Source organism: Notolepis coatsorum, assembly GCF_963971535.1.
Source record: "Notolepis coatsorum genome assembly, chromosome: 19".
Taxonomy (NCBI): Eukaryota; Metazoa; Chordata; class Actinopteri; order Aulopiformes; family Paralepididae; genus Notolepis; species Notolepis coatsorum.
Window position 1 is genome coordinate 29879135 of NC_140183.1, and position 17204 is coordinate 29896338.

Here is a 17204-nt window from a genome sequence, read left to right on the forward strand (position 1 = left end):
CCAGTGTTGGTTGCGCCTCTCCATCAGCGATGACTAACCAACCTTCTCCTAAAGGACACAGTGATGAGTGTTGTATCTATCATTAGTGAGGAATCTGAGGGCAGAGTGATATACAGAGTCCAAGTCTGGCTCTAGAAAACAGCATACATTTAGTTTTATTAGCATTAAGAACCAATTTAAGTTTAATAAGAGCTTCCTGGAGGGTAATAAAGGAAAGTTGTAAGTTCTCAATGGCCAATTGTACAATACAAATAGACCAGGTATATAACGTGAGTTATTCAGAGTTTAAGAAATAAACCAGGTATATAACATGTGAGTTCTAAAGGGTTTCAGTTTTTAACTGATTGCACTGCACATTGTTTTGTTGTTTTATCTTGTTGTACACTCAGCAGGTCTGTAAATGAGGTGTCCTCACCTCAGTATAAATAAAGGTTTCAATCAAGTTTAAGAACTATTATCAGTTTAAGAAATAAACCAGGTTTATAACATGTTGTGAGTTCTGACATTTACATTTAGTAATTTAGCTGACGCTTTTTTATCCAAAGCGAGTTTTGTACGACAAGTCAGCAGGAAGGGTACAACTTTCAGCTGAGTAACAATGTTCATCAAACAGTGTTGAAACTTGGGAGCTGCAGTGTTGAGTGCATAGCAGTAGAGACATATTAGTATAGTAGGTAGTAATATAGATGAGGAAGATTAATTAGTGGAAGAGTGCATCATAGAAGAAATAAACCAGGTATATAACATATTGTGAGTTCTAAAGGGTTTCAGTTTAAGAAATAAACCAGGCACATAACATGCGAGTTCTTCAGAGTTTAAGAACTATATCAGTTTAAGAAATAAACCAGGTATACAGTATAATTGTCCTTGTATACTGTCAGGTGCACCCGCATTTTCTATTTTGTATAATCTATTTTCTTGGGAAGTGGGCATGGCTGACAGCCACTCTGGACCCAGGCTATTGGATGACAGACAACCACTCTGGATCCAGATGTTGTACTTCCTGCACAGTTTCCTCGGCCATGGCTCTGAGCGATGCTGTGTGGAGGTGATTTTGGACCTTGCTACTCACCGTTCCTAAATTTGCATATCCATTGAAGGAGGGCCATCATGATATGGGAGCACAATCTCTAAATTCTCATCATGCACCTAGACGTCTCCTTTACAGAGTACCGAGATCATCTATTCCAAGGCACCACATCAGAGAATATACAGTTATATGTAGGAGATATAGAGCTATATACTGTAGGTCCATAAATATATGGACATTGACACAATGTTGGCTCTGTACACCACCACAATGGACTTGATTGAATTAAACAATAAAGGTGTGATTTAAGTGCAGACTTTCAGCTTTATTTTGAGGGTATTTACATCCAAATCAGATGAACAGTGTAGGAATTACAACAGCCCCCCCCCCCACCCCTTAAGGGACCAAAAGTAATTGGACAAACTTAACAATCATTAATCAAATTGTCACTTTTAATACTTGGTGTCAAATCATTTGCAGTCAATGACAGCTGTCTGGAACCCATAGACATCACCAGACACTGGGTTTTGTCCCTGGTGATGCTCTGCCAGGCCTCTACTGCAACTGTCAAAAAAAGAGATTAGAGCTGAAAGTCTGCACAGTACAACTTGATTGCTTCATTTCAAATCTATTGTGGTGGTGTACAGAGCTACAATTATGGACATTGTGTTGATGTCCAAATATGTATGGCCCTGATTGGAGGAGCTATATACTATACAGTTAATATGTAGGAGGGGCTATATGCTGTACATTTAAGACGTAGGAGGAGCTACTGTATATACTATACAGTTAAGATGTAGGAGGAGCTATATACTGTACAGTTAAGATGTAGGAGGAGCTATATACTATACAGTTAAGATGTAGGAGGAGCTATATGCTGTACAGTTAAGATGTAGGAGGAGCTATATACTATACAGTTAAGATGTAGGAGGAGCTATATACTATACAGTTAAGGTGTAGGAGGAGCTATATACTGTACAGTTAAGGTGTAGGAGGAGCTAATATGCTAACATACATAACAAGAAGAACACAGACAGACATGTACAGTACATGGTCGCAGGATCAGATGATGACAACAGTCAAACAAGCAACCACAATCATGCCCCCACCCACCCACCTCAAAGCCACCCTCTCCTGCCTCCTCCATTGATAGTCAAGTCAAGTCAAGAGTTTTATTTGTCACGGCATACAAGTATACAATGAAATGCGGGTGGTCTTGCCCGCGACGATGTGCAATACAGTGGTACAACATATAATAGAATCCAATAAAAAAACAACATTGTGCAATAAACAGGTAACAGGTAACATGGTGTGACATCTCGGTATCTGTACATAGTTATTTACAGAGCATATAGGACATGCTAGATAGCTTTAGTAGTGCAATACACTGTTCCTGTTGTTATACTAATTTAAAGTGGCCTTTCCTCTTGGCCATAAGTGTGCGTGTGTGCGGCATGAGTGTGTGCCCGCTCTTGTTAAAGTGGCTGCTAGTGTGTGAGCGTGCACAGCGTGCGTGTCGTGTGTGTGCTCATGTGTGCTTGTGTGTGGATAGTTCAGTGTTCTGTGGCACTCAATGTTCATTGTTCAAGGCTCTGATGGCCTGGGGGAAGAAGCTGAGCCTAAGCCTCTCCGTCCTAGTAGCTGGGGTTCGCAGGCGTCTGCCTGACCTCAGCAGCTGGAACAGGCTGTTATTGGGGTGGTGGGGGTCTTTCATTATCCTGCAGGCTCTGGATTTGCACCTCTTGTTGTATAGAGCCTGCAGGGGAGGTAGCGCAATACCCGTGGTACGCTCGGCTGAGCGCACCACTCTCTGTAGGGCAGGGCTATTCAACTGGCGGCCCGCGGGCCAGATCCGGCCCGCGGGATGATTCTGACCGGCCCGCCAAAGATTACATGATAATAAAAAATAAAAATACAAAATTAAATTTTTTATTTTTTTTTATATTTTTATTTTTTATTTTGTTTACTTTTTTATTTTCATGTCAACGTTAACACGCACAATTGAGCCAAAAGTCACTCAATTAATGACAGATTTCATTGATAAATTGAGGGAAAACTTTTCAAGTCGATTTGATGAATTTGACATGTCCAGAGAATTGATGCATTTTGTGAGCAACCCATTTGCCAATGTAGCTGCTATTAACACAAAAGGACAAGAGTTCCTTGCATCACTTCACATTGATGAAGGTCTCCTGCAACTTGAAATAATTGACATGCAAGCATCATCTGCTCTGAAGCAGGCACTTGAGAATGAATCCACCACAACATTTTGGATAAAGTGTATTCATGTCAAGACATTCCCCAAAATAAAAACGCTGGCAATATCTGTGCTAACAATGTTTGGCTCAACATACACGTGTGAATCCAGTTTCTCTCACATGAATGCCATTAAAACAAGCAACCGTGCCTCCTTGACAAATGAGCATTTGCATCACTGTTTGCGGGTAGCCCTCACTTCCTATGAACCCTCTTTCTCTGCCATTGCCCAGTCAAAGAAGTGCAATCGCTCTCATTAGATGTGTGTATGTAGGCTAGGCCTGTCTGCCCCCCACCCCCTGATGTTTGAGAGTTAAGAGTGGACAATAAGTGCTGATAAGATGCTGTGATTTTCTGTTGTTGCACAGACATGAAGCACTTTTTCATAAGCTCAGCTGCACCATAAATGTGTTTTTTTGTTCAAGTGTTGATGTTAGAATGTTCAGATGCACATCATGCACTTGTTTGTTTTTTATTTTATTTTTATATTGAAATGTTGAAGAGGAGATGTTGCAGTTGTTGCACAGTCATAAATGAAGCACTTTTTGCAGGAGATGTTGCAGATGTGGCACATAAATGAAGCACTTTTTTTGAAAAGTATACTACTTTTGCAATGTAGTTAAATAAAAGTTGTGAAAATGTGGTTGCGTGTTGTGTCAAGTGTACATATATTCATAGCACGGGGAGGCGCCGTGGCAGTCCGGCCCCTGGCCCCTTGGGTTTCTGACAATGTGGCCCCCTGAACAATTTAGTTGAATAGCCCTGCTGTAGGGCCTTCTTGTCCTGTGCCGTGCTGTTTCCATACCAGGCAGTGATGTTTCCGGTCAAGATGCTCTCTACAGCTCCTGAGTAGAAGGACTGGAGTATCTTCCCCGATACTCTGAACTTCCTTAACTGTCTCAGGTGGTAGAGGCGCTGCTTCGCTTTCTTTACTACTGTGTCTATGTGTGTTGACCATGTCAGATCCTCTGAGATGTGGACCCCCAGGTACTTAAAGCTGCTCACCCTGTCCACGGTAGCCCCGTTAATCATCAGTGGTGTGTGTGTCTCCTGCTGTCCTCTCCTATAATCCACGATCAGCTCCTTGGTTTTACCAATGTTCAGGAGCAGGCTGTTGTCCTGGCACCAGCGTTCCAGTACCTCAACCTCCTCCCGGTAGGCCTTCTCGTCGTTGTCCGAGATCAGCCCCACCACCACCGTGTCGTCTGCGAACTTCACTATGGAGTTGGAGCTGAACTTGGCCACACAATCATGTGTGTAGAGTGAGTACAGCAGGGGGCTTAGAACACAGCCCTGGGGGGACCCGATGCTCAGGGTGATGGTGTTGGAGGTCTGACCCCCCACCCTTACCGCCTGGGGTCTTTCACTCAGAAAGTCCAGTACCCAGGCGCTCAGGGCGGAGCTCAGACCCAGCTCGATCAGCTTGTCCACCAGTCTGGTGGGGACTATGGTGTTGAACGCTGAGCTGTAGTCAATGAACAACAGTCTCACATAGCCCCCCTTCTGACGGTCAAGGTCGGAGAGAGTGCTGTGCAGTACCTGGGAGACCGCGTCGTCAGTGGACCTGTTTGTCCTGTATGCAAATTGCATAGGGTCCATATCACTGGGGAGGGAGGCACAAATGTGGTCATTGACCAGCCTCTCGAAACATTTCATGACCACAGAGGTGAGTGCTACCGGTCTGTAGTCATTTTGACATGTTGGGGAGGGTTTCTTCGGTACAGGGATGATGGTAGACATCTTGAAGCAGGCAGGGACCACTGACTCCGCCAGGGATTGATTAAATATGGCGGTGAACACCGGGGCAAGCTGGTTGGCACAGGACTTAAGGCACCTGATGGCACGAATGGAGGTAGGTATAAATGAGAATTTGTATCTATTGTTTTTAGCTGCACGGGTGTCCAAACGTTGGCCGGAAGGCTATACTACAGTATATAGTAGATTAGATTAGATTCAAATATATTGTCATCATACAATACAAGTACAGTACAATGAAAATAAGTTTGGCATCCAACCAGAGTGCAAATGTAACAGTAATGTGCAATAGTAATATACAATGTACAGGTGATTAAACTGGGTATAAAATATATAAATTAGTACTACTGAGTGTAGTGCTAATCTGATGTATGTACAGAGTTGTAATATTAATGTACAGTAATACAGGGATAAAGACAATATAGTATAGTCATACTGGCCAACAGCGTAACTATTAACAGTAGGTAAGGGATATATACAGATATAGATATACAGTAGGGGAGAACGGGGATGGTTGTCTCACTTTTTACTCTAGTGTGAATTGTTCATCATCAAAACATCTTTCAATAGTCATTCCTACATTAAATTGAAGCTTAAGATGTTGGCTTGAAATGTGTATCCCTCTCATTTCCCAACATATTGTAACAAAGAGGAAATTACCTATCAAAGACACTCTGACACATTGTAACAACCAACCCCATCACAGGGATGGTTGGCACACACTATGGGGTTGGTTGTCACTGTGTTTTAATGGGAAAAATCTTAAAAAGAAGGCAAGAAGGAAGAACTCAATTTGAAAGTTGAATTGCATTAACAAGTTGACAAATACATAACTTAATGCATCTTAACATGAACATAAACAGGTGAGAGAAAACGGGGTTTATTCAATGTATGTGATGTATAGATTGTGGGGAGATGACCACAGCTAAAACGGTGCCGGGTCAGAGAGATCGAAATGTGCATGGTTTGCCTTAGAAGAGGGTGATAGAACAGTGGTTCAGAGCAAGCAGGGTGATTGGGAGCAGCACACTGCCAGCGAGAGAATGTTTTGAATTCCTTGTAAGAACACATTGATAAGAGCTAGTGTGGGCCCATAGAGCGAGGGAGGGGGGTGACATCCTTAATGAAAACAGTAGAAAACTGCATTTTGATGTGTGTAAAGGTTAAAGGTTGTCATGACAGTGCGTCGCCTGACAACCAGGAGAGGGGCGGGGGCTATCGTTGCCATGACGAAGATCCTATAAAGCTGACAGTGGTTCCGGGTAGGGCAGACAAAAATCTGACTGAGACTAAGAGGGAAGAAACCAGAAGAGACTCTCTCTCCTCTCATCACGGGGGGGGGGGGGGGGGGGGCGGGGGGGAAGGATGCCACATCATCATTAGCTTCGGCTACCACGAGGATGGTCTTGGCTGACGACCAGGCCTGACCACTATCGGACTGAATAGCAGAGGGACAATAGACTGAACACACCGAAAGATCATTAGAATAGACTTTTCAAGGACAATACAATCTGTTAACATCTGAGCTGAGGTTTCTGTTTATAGCAATAAACAACGCTTTTCCTCATAAGGTATTACGCTGTGTCGAAGTGTCGAATTCTTACAGAGGTGGAGAATTATTATGGTTTGCGGATCGTATCTAACGGGGAGAGATAAGGATTTTATCAGCCAGTATAGGAGACGTCAGGACCATTAAAATGACACAACGCAGAGGAATTGGATGGAGAGCCAAACAGACGAAGACGTGATACTGGCCAGATTGATCAGGATCTAACAGTTGGTTGCCGATGACAGCCGGATTTGCAAGAGATAAAAACAACGGGAACAGTTGGTTGCCAATGACAGCCGGATTTGCAAGAGATAAGAACAACGGATACTGACTTTTTCAATAATGGGGCGACAGTGGACAACAGTCATCGTGTGTGGGAGAATCATGATCGAGCAAGGCCGGCCAGCCCTGGGAGAGAGCGCCGAGTCGAGCGGTCATGAGGCGAACCAGCGCTGGAGGAGAAACAGCGATTAGGAGAAAGATGTGAGTTCACTGTGCACACACGGTTGTTTTGATCTTTTAAGCCAAATAAAAACGAACAGATAGTGCATCCGTAAATAAGTAGCGACAGAGAAGCCAGCTGTAATAATATGAGCAGAGAGCCATGGTGTTTTGAAAAAACCAAGATGGGTTTTATCTACAGGGAATGAAAAACAAACGGGCCGGTGAAGGAAGGCAGTGTTCTAAGGGGTTAATTCCATTTTTGTTGGTCTGTAATATAAGGGTTGTTTTCCTCGCAAGGAGGCGGGAACGTGGGACTGTGAGTTGGGAGAATCTACCTACGTTTTTCAGACCTACCGTCATTTGGCATTCAGTTTATTTTTGACCTGTTCAGTACTTGCATGTTTAGTAGATCATCTATTGTCATGTGACCTGCAGACATCATTATGACCTGTTTGGCAGACGAGACTCTAAGAGACAGTTGTTTTGTTGTTAGGCCTTGGAAGGAAAGGCAGCGGCCGTTTGTTTGAGAGAGTAGCCATTTGCACCGAGACAAGATGGCCGCAAAGGGCCACGAGGAGGATGTAGACAAGATGGCCGCAGAGCCACGAGGAGATAACAACAGATAAGAATCAGGAAGTGACACGTCAACTAAAACACCATAGAGGAGGAGTAGGTCGCCACCTAGTGGCGGAGGGGGGGGTAGTGCTGGGGAGTTTTCATTACCCATAGGGGAATATTTAGATATAGGTCTGTACTACCATCTAGTGGCGGATTGGGGGAGTGATTCAAGTTAGAGAATCTAATGAGCACAGAGAGTGGATTATTATAATAATAATATTAGATATACAGGTTAATTAAATAGAGTTTAATTATACAATGGATTAAATAAGAATTGCACAGAGAGGAGGTGCAGTTATTTGAATGGGTTAATTATGGAATAAAGAGGGAGTTTGATCTCCAGTGGGGCCTTCTCACACCTGATAGATAGGCAGGGTCTTCAGAAGACACGTCACCAGAAAGAACTGGCGTGCGCTGGGGGTCACCCGTGGGACGAAGAGATAGAGTTGCGCGGAGTGGGTATCGGTTAGCTGCTGGTGTCACGCCGGAAGACAACAAACAGGGAACAGCCCTGTAGGACAGATATGGGTGTGGAGAAGGTGGTAGACTAATAGCAAAACAAGGGAAGTCGAATGTACAGACGACTGCTGGTGTTGTGTTTCTGCTTTCAGCGGGGGGAGACACCGACAGCGGTGGAGACGACCAGGAGACAGACTGGAGGAGGAGGAAGCAGCAGGGGCCAGGCACCTCAGCCTGGTACACAGATCATCCACGACAAGAGAGAGGAGACGGCGGCGGTGGGAGAGCAGATGTGGAGAGGACAGCCAGAGACACTGAGCAGTAGCAGACCAGGGGAGAAATTTTTGCCTAGGGGACCGCGCCCTGGTTCAGAGCAAGCAGGGTGATTGGGAGCAGCACACTGCCAGCGAGAGAATGTTTTGAATTCCTTGTAAGAACACATTGATAAGAGCTAGTGTGGGCCCATAGAGCAAGGGAGGGGGGTGACATCCTTAATGAAAACAGTAGAAAACTGCATTTTGATGTGTGTAAAGGTTAAACGCGGTTGTCATGACAGCGCGTCGCCTGACAACCAGGAGAGGGGCGGGGGCTATCATTGCCATGACGAAGATCCTATAAAGCTGACAGTGGTTCCGGGTAGGGCAGACAAAAATCTGACTGAGACTAAGAGGGAAGAAACCAGAAGAGACTCTCTCTCCTCTCATCACGGGGGGGGGAGGAAGGATGCCACATCATCATTAGCTTCGGCTACCACGAGGATGGTCTTGGCTGACGACCAGGCCTGACCACTATCGGACTGAATAGCAGAGGGACAATAGACTGAACACACCGAAAGATCATTAGAATAGACTTTTCGGGGGAGCTCCAGTAGCTCACCGCGTACCTCGAACGCTATTTCGGCGTCGGGGACAACCGTGCGCGTCACGGATCTGGGGTACACGAGTTCGACTCCCGGACTCGCCGTATTTTCTCAGAGTGTCTTTCCCCCGATCTATACCCCATTAACCTGTTTCTGTCGGTCATGCTTGACCAGAAAAAGCGATAAACGCTAAAAGAACCAGCTGACTGGTCAAAGTTTTAAAAAAGAATAGACTTTTCAAGGACAATACAATCTGTTAACATCTGAGCTGAGGTTTATAGCAATAAACAACGCTTTTCCTCATAAGGTATTACGCTGTGTCGAAGTGTCGAATTCTTACAGAGGTGGAGAATTATTATGGTTTGCGGATCGTATCTAACGGGAGAGATAAGGATTTTATCAGACAGTATAGGAGACGTCAGGACCATTAAAATGACACAACGCAGAGGAATTGGATGGAGAGCCAAACAGACGAAGACGTGATACTGGCCAGATTGATCAGGATCTAACACAGGAAAGACATCTTTAGGCCATCCTATAATAACAAAATAAGAACAAAATAAATAGGCCTAACAATAATAGGCTACACTGACACTCTGGGCACTCCAACTAAGCAGAGCTTGTGTGCCAACTGGTTGCACATCCAACACTTCTCCCATACCTCCCCTGAACGGGTGTTGGAGAATGTTTCCATTAGAGCTGGGCCGTTAACGGCGTTAACGTGCTGCGTTAACGCTATACTAGTATCGCGCGATAATATAATTAACGCATTAATCTATAAAAAAAGATTTTTTTTTTTTTTTTTTTTTTACATTTTTTTTTCTACTTTTATTTACCCAGGGTAGGTTCGCTGAGCACAGATGTTCTTTTCCATTCACACCTGGGAGCTGCCCAGTACAACCACAGTTGACACCATTGGCCACTGAGCAACTCCACTGGAGCAGTTGATTCAAGCCATGTCACATAGTTCAAGTTTGAAATGATTCTTTCTGTTTTGCTCCTGAGAGTGTGCTAGATACTGTACTGTAGTGGTAATATTATGTATTTGTGTTAACTTCTGAATAAAACAACTTATTAAACACAAGTACATCTTATTGAACATTATTTTGATATTTCATTACCAATTATCATAGCAAACAGCTTTTTCAAACAGTCTGTAATGCATTTTGGAAACGGGAGATGGGCTCATGGTGTAATGGGCCACCTGGCCTGAGAAACATAAGGAGGAAAGAAAAAGTAAGGACTTACTTCTGGTCATTATTTGGGTAGAACACACATATTTTGAATGCCTTCGGCAGGTTTTTTTGTTTGTTTTTTGAGCCATTTTAATCTAGATTAATCTAGATTAAATCCAGGATTGCAGATAGATTAATCTAGATTAAAAAAATTAATCTATGCCCACCTCTAGTTTCCATACAAACCAAACAAAAACAATCATCTTCATCTGATGAAGACTGAATCAATCAAATGTATTTATATAGCACATTTAGACATGACACTTGTCAACCAAAGTGCTTCACATAGCAAAAAACAAAGAAAAGTGCTAAAGTATAGAATAAACAGAAAATAAAAACAACCAACGGATAGACAAGGAAACAAAAGAACAAGTCAACAAGCAAGGCAAGAGTCAGAGTGAGTCAGGGAAGGCCAGGCAGTATAGGTGGGTTTTGAGTTTCGATTAAAAGGACTCGATGGAGGGGGCAGATCTTATGGACATGGGGATGCTGTTCCAGAGGTCAGGGGCTGCGACAGCAAAAGCACGCCCCCCCCTAGACTTGAAGTTGGACCTACGGGTAGTTAAGAGACCCTTGTCAGCCGATCTGAGGGCCCTGACATTGGTATAGGGGGTGAGGAGGTCTGCTAGGTAAGCAGGGGCCTTACCATTAAGGGCTTTGTAGACCAATAGGAGAACCTTGAAATCTATTCTAAAGCGCACCGGGAGCCAATGGAGGGAGGCAAGTACAGGGGTGATGTGAGCTCTCTTCTGGGTACCTGTGAGCAGTCTAGCGGCAGCGTTTTGGGGTAGTTGTAGGCGGGCTATGGATGATTTATTAAGCCCCAGGTGCAGGGAGTTACACTAGTCTAAGCGTGAGGATATGAAGGCGTGAATTACTCTTTCAAGGTCTGAGGGGGAGAGAATGGCCTTGATCCTGGCTATGGACCGGAGCTGGAAAAAACACCCCTTCACCACCGAGTTTACCTGCCTATTGAAAGAAAACTCTGGGTCAAAGAGCACGCCCAGGTTTTTTACGAAGGGCTTGACTAGGGGAGACAGGTTACCCAGGCTGCTGGCGATGACACTGGTTTGGTTTGGGGGGCCGAAAAGGAGGATTTCACATTTTGACTGATTGAGCTGTAGGAAATTGTGTGCCATCGAGCATTTGATGTCGTCTAGGCAGGATCGGAGACTGTCGAGATTGGTTATATTGTTAGGTTTCATGGGGAGATAGACCTGAGTGTCATTGGCATAAAAATGGAAAGAGATATTGTGTTTTTTGATGATCAGACCAAGGGGCAGCATATATAGGGAGAATAGGATATGGCCAAGGATGGAGCATTGTGGAACCCCACAAGAGAGAGAGGCAGAGGGGGAGGAGCAGTTTCCGATATTAACGGAGAAGCTTCTATCACTGAGGTAGGAGGTGAACCATGATAGGGCTGTGCCACTGACACCCACTGCCTGGTGGAGACGGTCAATGAGGATAACATGGTCTATTGTGTCGAAAGCTGCACTACTGAGGTCTAAAAGCATAAGGACAGCACAGTCACGGTTGTCGGTAGTGAGGAGCAGGTCATTTGTGACCTTAAGCAGGGCCGATTCTGTGCTGTGGTTGGCTCTGAAACCTGACTGAAATGTGTCCAGGATATTGTTCAAGTGCAGGTACCCACTTGAAGTGCAGGTTCAATGGGTTTTTTCAGAAGGGGCTGGACCACTGCATGTTTGAAGCAGGTTGGAACGGTCAGTGAGTAGGGAGGTGTTAATGATAGAGAGGATGCTGGGGCCAGTTGTGTGAAATACTTCTTTGAGAAGAAGTGTGTCAAGGGGGGAGGTGGTTGGTTTCATGGCTGAGACTATATCTGTGAAGAAGACTCCTCCTGTCTCTTTCTTTTCTGTTTCTTCTTCTTGATGGCTGCCTTTTCCAGCTGAGGTGGAGTACACTGCAGATGTACTAGGCTTTGCAGGTGGTCTAGGCTGGGATGTACTAGGCTTGCCAGGTGGTCTAGGCTGGGATGTACTAGGCTTGGCAGATGGTCTAGGCTGGGATGTCTGGTCTGGCCATAGTCTATCAGTGAGCTGGATGCAATCCTACCTTGAGGGGAGAGAACAGATGGTGGAGGTAAACGGTACCCTATCCCCCCCCCCCCGCCCTCACAGTGAGCTGTGGTGTTCCACAAGGAAGCATACTAGGACCGCTACTGTTCCTAATTTATGCAAATGACATGTCGTCAGCTTGTGACTGCAACTTGTTCTTGTTCGCGGACGACTCAGCCCTGCTGGTCTCTGACAAGAACAAGTTACAGGTTGAAAAAACCCTCAGCTCAGAACTCGGCAGAATCTGCACCTGGCTCGCTGATAACAAACTATCATTACACCTGGGTAAAAGTCCATTCTCTTCGGATCAAATAACAAACTCAGCAAGACCGACGGCTTCTCAGTTACAGTGGGTGACAATATTGTCACAAGGAAAGATGAAATTACATACCTAGGTTCCATCCTAGAGGCGAATCTTTCCTGTGACAAAATGGCATCCAATGTAATAAAAAAAAGTCAACCAACTAACTAGATTCTTGTACCGGATCTCCTCTCTGGTAAACAAGAATACCCTGAAGACTCTGGCAGGAGCACTCATTCAAGGGTACTACGACTATGCTTGCACCTCATGGTACCAAAGCACCTCAAAAGCGCTAAAAACAAGATTAGCAGCTTGCAATGGGCCTGGTCTAAACCCTAACCGACCTTTCAATCACAGTCGAGAATGCAGCTGTGACTGCGTCCCCGACCGCCAAGAACCTTGGTGTTGTCCTCAACGACCAGTTGAACTTCTCTGCTCACATCGCAGCGACGACCAGAACCTGCCGATTCCTCCTGAGCAACGTCAGAAGGATCCGCCCCTTCCTGACAAAAGAAGCCACCCAACTCCTCGTCCAATCAACAGTCATCTCCCGCCTCGACTACTGCAATGCACTGCTCGCTGGCCTCCCGGCCACTGCCACTAAGCCTCTTCAACTCATTCAGAACGCAGCGGCCCGCCTGATCTCAAACCTACCGAAGTCGGCCCATGTCACCCCACTTCTTAGGGACCTGCACTGGCTCCCCATTGCTGCACGAATCCGCTTCAAGGCCCTCGACCTAGCATACCGTGCGGCAAAGGGAACCGCTCCCGCCTACCTCCGGTCAATGGTCTCTAACTACACACCCTCAAGACCCCTACGCTCTGCATCTTCTGGCCGCCTCAGACCTACTCCTATCCAAGCTCCGGGAGGGTCATCAAAGAGAAGTCGCCTATTCTCAGTCCTTGCCCCACAATGGTGGAATGAACTACCCACCCCAGTTAGGACAGCCGAATCACGTCCAATCTTTCGCCGTCGACTAAAGACGCACTTCTTCAACCATTATCGGAATTAAAAAAAAAAAAAAATCTAACCCTAACTAACCGTACTGTCATGCACTTGTCCTAATAAACTAACCTACACTGTAGCACTCAACACTTTGATGAACATTGTTGCTCAGCTGATAGAGTTGTGCCCTTCCTGATGGCTTGTCGTACAGAACTTGTAAGTCGCTTTGGATAAAAGCGTCAGCTAAATGACTAAATGTACACTATACGACTAAGGTACCCATGTACATGTCAAAATACTTCCCAAAGGTCAGTGAATACCACGACCACAACACCAGAGGGAGCTCCACAAATCATGTTAAACCCAAATTCGGCTCAAACAAGGGACTAAACACGTTTCGCAATTAATGTCAATGTGGAACGCCCTACCCAAAGCTGTAAAGGAATGTGAATCACTACCCACTTCAAAACCACTCTCAAAGAGCACCTACGGGAGACTGCAATTCGAAACTGGCCGCTGTAAATGTACAGTAAATGTCCTAACCCAATAATACACAAGACCCTCTTCTTGGGACCAAGTAAGGTTTTGTTGATATTCCAATGTACAGTTTCCCCCACCCTGCCTACCAACCCCCCCCCCCCCCCCCCCCCCCCCCCACCTCCAATGTACAGTCCCCCCCCCCCACCCCACCTCCTCAAATGTACAGTTTCTACGTCAAATGTATATACTCTCTTTTTTAGACTCTTTTGTATCACAAACAGTACTGTATTTGTAAATCTGGTATGTCATAAATGTATTGATGTAGCAGTACTGTCTATCTGTATGTTGTGTATGTCATATATGTTATGATGAATTGAAAATGGGGGACCCTGATGTAAACAAGACGAAAGTCTTTCTCTGGTCTGCATCCCCTTAACAATTGTGTGTATTGAGCTGTACTGTATTGTACCCATTCTGCAATCTGTTAATAAAGTTTTCAATCAATCAATCAATCAATCAATCAATGTACTAGGCTTGGTAGGTAGTCTAGGCTGGGATGTACTAGGCTTGGTAGGTGGGCTGGGGTGCATTGGGCTCTGCTCGGTCTGTCCTCAGCACATCCATCAGCTCCAAGTTGGTGAAGAAATGGTCCATGTTGTGCTCATTAAAGCACTGTCATGTGCTTGTCACATGTGACAACCAACCCCAAAGAAAATGTGACGACCAACCCCAACTGGAATGTCTTGCTAGTATCAAGACTAACAACCATCTAAAAATGTGTTAGTTAGCCAACAACAATCTAAACTATAGCTTTCCCTTCACACTTTTTAAGGGTAACAATTGTTTCATTATAAACCAATTGTGTAAAAGCCTAGAAGAAAAATACTGAGGAGCTGAATATTTACAATTCCACATGAAAAACACAGCAAGTCCTCTCACCTAAAGTGCAGCTGTCTTACTCCAAAGAAGACTATGTAGGTGAGCTCTGATCCCAATTCTGGACATTTCCATACCAAAATATGGGAGAAAGCGCCTTTTGGTAGCGAAATAATAATGAATGTGACAACCTACCCGTATGACAACCATCCTCGTTCTCCCCTAGTATCTAATATCTAGATTTGTAAAGGGATTGTGTGCAGGTATGTACAGACAGATATGGGTAGATTAGATATATATACAGTAAGAATACATATATGGTATACAGCATTATTGTACATGCTATCATACCGATTTATATGGGTTATATACAGGTGTAGAAGCAGGCATATAGAAGGATTATATGCAGGTATATTCAGACAGATATATATATATATGCGGTAAATATAATTTTATATATGGCACTATTGTACATGCTATCATACAGAGTTACTATAGTATAGAGGTAGGTAGTTAAGGTAGGTAGTTAAAAGTATTATGATTTCAGTGTAGGGCAGTTGTAGACAGTGAAAGCAGTAGGCAATTATAAATTGAAATTATAAACAGAGTTCAAAGTCATACAGTATGGGTAATAGAACCTGAGTCTCCTGGAGGGGAGGAGGGCAAACAATCCATGATTGGGATTAGACAATGATTGACAATTCTGCGTGCCTGCCTCAGACACCGTTTGTGATGGATCAACTCAATTGCAGGGAGTGATGTACCGATGATGCGTTGGGCGGTTTTCACCAGACAGGGAGCTATTACTATAGTAATGGTGCTATACTATATAATAGTAATGGAGCTATGCCTCTATACAGGAACCTCTCTTTCTCCCTTTCTCTCTCTCTTTATCTCTCTTCTCCTTCCCTCTCTTCTCCATCTCTCTCTCTTTTCTCCCTCTCTCTCTTCTCCCCCTCTATCTCTCTCCCCCTCTCTTTCTTTCTCACTCTTCTCCCTCGCTCTCTCCTTCTCTCTATCTCTCTCCCTCTCTCCCTCTCTTTGTCTCTTTCCTTTGGGGCCTCTGATTACAAAGCTCTCATTATGAACTCAACACAATGGGGCCTGGTCAGCCTGTTACTTACCACACACACACACACACACACACACACACACACACACACACACACACACACACACACACACACACACACACACACACACACACACACACACACACACACACACACACACACACACACACACACACACACACACACACACACACACACACACACACGCACGCACGCACGCACGCACGCACACAAACACACGCACGCACGCACACACACACACACACACACACAGATCCTCCCTCTAGGCTTCTACGGTTACACCTGGTGGAAAGAAGCATGCATGAGAATCTTATCATGAAGAAACTCTTTGAATTGAAAAACTGAATAGAGAGAGGATGACAAGAGAGAGTGGAGGACAAGAGAGAGAGAGCGAGAGAGAGAGAGAGAGAGAGAGAGAGAGAGAGAGAGAGAGAGATTTAGGGAGGGGGTTATTCTGATTAATTGGAATTCCAGAGGGGTTATCTGGTGAGCTGGTAATCTCTAGTTCAGATGTACCTTTCACCCGAAACGCCCCTCTCCTCTCTTCTCCTCACCTATTCTTTCCTCTCGTCTCCTATACTCTCTTCTCCTCCCATATTCTATCCTCCCCTATTCTCTCCTCCCCTCTCCTCTTCTTCCCTCTCCACCTGTGTGAGAAAGGCTAGCCTACCAAATAGACCAATAATTTTCTCACTTATTTTAATCTAGCGACCCTCTACAGTCTTTGAATGAGAGTATTTAAGGGGGGAGGGTACCTCAGTATAGCTTCAGCCTTCAGGTGAGAAACACTTCTATTCATCACACAGCCATGTCCTCCTCCTCCCGGTACCTGCTGCACCATGGCCTGCTGCTTCCCACCGTGGCGCACACCGAGACCAGCCTGAGCTTCGCCCGCAACCTCCCGGTGCAGGACAGCGACGTGTTCGTGGTCACTTACCCCAAATCCGGTAGGACGGGCAGGTGTTGCCTGACCTGTTATTCTCTTATTCTGATCATAGTGACGCGATGCTCATAACAGTTTACTACCAGCAGAGTTTATAACGGGACACATGGTTACATCACTAACAATTATGTTAAGTGCTTGATAACCGTCAGCACAGTGCTTCACTTTTTTTTAAATTGATTTATCAAATAGCCCATCCCAATTTCGTATTGCCAATTCTCCCCTCCCCTGTCTTGAACGTTGCTATAGACTATGCCTCCCACTGGTCGGCTGTAGTGAGG